Raw genomic sequence first — 5,052 nt, 5'->3', positions numbered from 1 at the left:
ACCGCTCTGGGGCGTCAATATGATGTGGGGACCCGAGGGAGAGTGCCTCCCATGAGGGTAGAATGTGTGACTTTTGGGGGGAAAGTCGAATTATGGAGCAAAAACCAATTTTTGGGACTTAGAAAAATTTCGAGATGTGTCAGACTTCCAGGAAGGGGGCGCCTCGGGAGGTGTAAAAAGAAAAAGGTGTAAAGTGAAAAAGAACCGGAATGAGGAATTTTCTGGCTGCCGCATCCGCCCTACAGTGACTGGAGATCGGGTACATTTCCGACTTCGTCCCCTTAAAGTGGGGACGTTGTCCCGCAATGCATATACATAGGAATGCGCACCTGCAGCAGAATACAGGAGAGAGTGCTCTCTCTACCCCGATGGATGGCGATTGTTTCTCTGGTTCTCCGGCTCGGGTAGGCGACTTTAGAAGGTGGTCCCTCTTGTTGTGGAAGTTGCAAAATACGGCCGAGACTGAACTTCCACAGCTCCAGGAGGGACTTTTGCTGGTCGTGAGTCCCAAGTGAGAGAAGCAATCTCGGGGTACCTGAGCCTGACCAGACCCTCCCCGGTGGTCCCTGGTCCTCTGAAGGGTGATCGCTGTCAGGGGGGCAAATCTGGAGTCCATAGCCGAGCTTGGGCTCTGGAAGGTGGACGCCCCTTCTGCCTATGTCCCCTCAGAGCAGGCTCGATGGTTCTCAGTCCCCGGCATTGGCTGGTGGTCCATGCCCAAGCTGGAGAAGCGATCCTGGGGTACCTGAGCTTGACCAGACCCTCCCTCGGTGGTCCCTGGTTCTCTGGAGGTGATGGATGTCAGTGGGGGCAAATCTGGAGTCCTTATGGGAAGGTGGACTCTGGTAGGCGGACGCCCCTTCTGCCTATGTCCCCTCAGAGCAGGCTCGATGGTTCTCAGTCCCCGGCATTGGCTGGTAGTCCATGCCCAAGCTGGAGAAGCGATCCTGGGGTACCTGAGCTTGACCAGACCCTCCCTCGGTGGTCCCTGGTTCTCTGGAGGTGATGGATGTCAGTGGGGGCAAATCTGGAGTCCTTATGGGAAGGTGGACTCTGGTAGGCGGACGCCCCTTCTGCCTATGTCCCCTCAGAGCAGGCTCGATGGTTCTCAGTCCCCGGCATTGGCTGGTGGTCCATGCCCAAGCATGAGAAGCGATCCTGGGGTACCTGAGCTTGACCAGACCCTCCCCGGTGGTCCCTGGTTCTCTGGAGGTGATGGATGTCAGTGGGGGCAAATCTGGAGTTCTTGTGGGAAGGGGGACTCTGGTAGGCGGACGCCCCTTCTGCCTATGTCCCCTCAGAGCAGGCTCGATGGTTCTCAGTCCCCGGCATTGGCTGGTGGTCCATGCCCAAGCTGGAGAAGCGATCCTGGGGTACCTGAGCTTGACCAGACCCTCCCTCGGTGGTCCCTGGTTCTCTGGAGGTGATGGATGTCAGTGGGGGCAAATCTGGAGTCCTTATGGGAAGGTGGACTCTGGTAGGCGGACGCCCCTTCTGCCTATGTCCCCTCAGAGCAGGCTCGATGGTTCTCAGTCCCCGGCATTGGCTGGTAGTCCATGCCCAAGCTGGAGAAGCGATCCTGGGGTACCTGAGCTTGACCAGACCCTCCCTCGGTGGTCCCTGGTTCTCTGGAGGCGATGGCTGTCGTCAGGGGGGCAAATCTGGAGTCCTCGTGGGAAGGAGGGCTCTGGAAGGCGGACGCCCCCTCTGACTATGTCCCCTCAGAGCGTGCTCGATGGTTCTCAGTCCCTGGCTTTGGCTTGTGGGCCATCCCTGGGGTACATTCTTGCAAAAAAAAAAACGACTAAGTGAAAAAGAACCGGAATGAGGAATTTTCTGGGTGCCGCATCCGCCCTACAGTGACTGGAGGCCGGGTACAGTTCCGACTTCATCCCCTTAAAGTGGGGACGTTGTCCCGCAATGCATATACATAGGAATGCGCACCTGCGGCAGAATACAGGAGAGAGTGCTCTCTCTACCCCGATGGATGGCGATTGTTTCTCTGGTTCTCCGGCTCGGGTAGGCGACTTTAGAAGGTGGTCCCTCTTGTTGTGGAAGTTGCAAAATACGGCCGAGACTGAACTTCCACAGCTCCAGGAGGGACTTTTGCTGGTCGTGAGTCCCAAGTGAGAGAAGCAATCTCGGGGTACCTGAGCCTGACCAGACCCTCCCCGGTGGTCCCTGGTCCTCTGAAGGGTGATCGCTGTAGGGGGGCAAATCTGGAGTCCATAGCCGAGCTTGGGCTCTGGAAGGCGGACGCCCCTTCTGCCTATGTCCCCTCAGAGCAGGCTCGATGGTTCTCAGTCCCTGGCATTGGCTGGTGGTCCATGCCCAAGCATGAGAAGTGATCATGGGGTACCTGAGCTTGACCAGACCCTCCCTCGGTGGTCCCTGGTTCTCTGGAGGTGATGGATGTCAGTGGGGGCAAATCTGGAGTCCTTGTGGGAAGGGGGACTCTGGTAGGCGGATGCCCCTTCTGCCTATGTCCCCTCAGAGCAGGCTTGTTGGTTCTCAGTCCCCGGCATTGGCTGGTGGTCCATGCCCAAGCATGAGAAGTGATCATGGGGTACCTGAGCTTGACCAGACCCTCCCTCGGTGGTCCCTGGTTCTCTGGAGGTGATGGATGTCAGTGGGGGCAAATCTGGAGTCCTTGTGGGAAGGGGGACTCTGGTAGGCGGATGCCCCTTCTGCCTATGTCCCCTCAGAGCAGGCTTGTTGGTTCTCAGTCCCCGGCATTGGCTGGTGGTCCATGCCCAAGCATGAGAAGCGATCCTGGGGTACCTGAGCTTGACAAGACCCTCCCTCGGTGGTCCCTGGTTCTCTTGAGGTGATGGATGTCAGTGGGGGCAAATCTGGAGTCCTTGTGGGAAGGGGGACTCTGGTAGGTGGACGCCCCTTCTGCCTATGTCCCCTCAGAGCAGGCTCGATGGTTCTCAGTCCCCGGCATTGGCTGGTGGTCCATGCCCAAGCATGAGAAGTGATCCTGGGGTACCTGAGCTTGACAAGACCCTCCCTCAGTGGTCCCTGGTTCTCTTGAGGTGATGGATGTCAGTGGGGGCAAATCTGGAGTCCTTGTGGGAAGGGGGACTCTGGTAGGCAGACGCCCCTTCTGCCTATGTCCCCTCAGAGCAGGCTCGATGGTTCTCAGTCCCCGGCATTGGCTGGTGGTCCATGCCCAAGCATGAGAAGTGATCATGGGGTACCTGAGCTTGACCAGACCCTCCCTCGGTGGTCCCTGGTTCTCTGGAGGTGATGGATGTCAGTGGGGGCAAATCTGGAGTCCTTATGGGAAGGGGGACTCTGGTAGGCGGACGTCCCTTCTGCCTATGTCCCCTCAGAGCAGGCTCGATGGTTCTCAGTCCCTGGCATTGGCTGGTGGTCCATGCCCAAGCATGAGAAGTGATCATGGGGTACCTGAGCTTGACCAGACCCTCCCTCGGTGGTCCCTGGTTCTCTGGAGGTGATCGCTGTCAGGGGGGCAAATCTGGAGTCCATAGCCGAGCTTGGGCTCTGGAAGGCGGATGCCCCTTCTGCCTATGTCCCCTCAGAGCAGGCTCGATGGTTCTCAGTCCCCGGCAATGGCTGGTGGTCCATGCCCAAGCATGAGAAGTGATCATGGGGTACCTGAGCTTGACCAGACCCTCCCTCGGTGGTCCCTGGTTCTCTGGAGGTGATGGATGTCAGTGGGGGCAAATCTGGAGTCCTTGTGGGAAGGGGGACTCTGGTAGGCGGACGCCCTTTCTGCCTATGTCACCTCAGAGCAGGCTTGATGGTTCTTAGGTAGTATGATTTGTTACCCTCCGGATCGATTTCCATACTGCCTCCCTGCTCATTCTCTGATGCACTGCTTGAAGGCATCACTGGTGACTGATTGTCGGCTTCATCCTTCTTTCCTGCATTTACCACCAGCTCGTGGGCATGACACATATCTGTCAGAGTCTTCTCCCGGTACACTCTCTCAGCCATGTCATTTGTATGTGCCAAGTACCGTGCAAACAGTCGCTTTTCACAGTCCGTGTATTGTGAAGTTGTCCAGGTTTCACATACCCGTCGCACTAGGTGGCTAGTGATGTTCGGGAGGTTGTAGCTATGGAGGAAATCATAATGTCAGTACCTGTTTCTACACATGCCCATGCATCATTCGGCTCGTGGCCGTCTTACCTCGAATGGTATTGCCTGAGGCCCACGGATGGATTTGCTATGGCCTTCCCCGTACACGTCACAAAGAAATTAGTGACCTTCCTTCGGCCAGCGGTATAGACAGGTCGGACATGTTCTGCATACACTTTGAACCACTGAAAAAGGAAAAAGAGAGGGGTTTGCTCCCCATGTGGAGTGGTGTTGCCTGGGCTCCCTGACTGGTTGAGTCCCTTACCGATTCTTCTTCCTCTGAAAGTACGAACACTGCGACCTGAGTGGTGGAACATTTGTGAGTCTTCACACCGACAACTGTCATCTGTCTGTCGTGGTACACGTGATGGATCCTCTCGGTCCACTCTGAAACCTGATGTGGAAAGTTATTGAACTGGTGCATGGGAGACCGCTGACCCACAGGGTCTGACTACTTACCGTCATGTTACGGATGACACCTGGTCTCTGGAGATTTTTCAGAACCAGCAGGGCCTGGAGGTAGAGTGCAATTTCCCGGCGTTCTTCATTTGATCCGCCCTCTTCCACAGAGGCTATGCTGGCTAGAAAAGTTGGCCTTGCCTCCTCCAGAATAATCTGGCAGTCCACGGGCGATTTTAGCGGCTTCCTCAGTAGATCGTACCTGGGGAAAAATAAGAGGAATTATTGAACATACATGGCAAAAATCAAGCCGCATATGCGATACTTTGAAGGGTGTGTACCGCTTACTAACAGACTCCTTGCAGGCGCCCTTGTACAATGTCTTCTGTAGGTCCTCAGTGTGATTCATGAATACCTCACAGGCCTTGTAGAGTTCTGGCTTTTCTATTCTCAGTCCCGTGGCCCTCATCTGATAGACAGTGAATCTCCGTATATGCTTCAGCATTCTGAGGGAGGTCTGTTTCGATAGCTGGAGGTTTCCGA

The sequence above is a fragment of the Dendrobates tinctorius genome, unplaced genomic scaffold (assembly GCF_039654945.1).
Source record: "Dendrobates tinctorius isolate UK_male_01 unplaced genomic scaffold, ASM3965494v1 ptg000158l, whole genome shotgun sequence".
Taxonomy (NCBI): domain Eukaryota; kingdom Metazoa; phylum Chordata; class Amphibia; order Anura; family Dendrobatidae; genus Dendrobates; species Dendrobates tinctorius.
The sequence above is the reverse complement of the archived record's forward strand: the minus strand, read 5'-3'. Positions refer to the sequence as shown.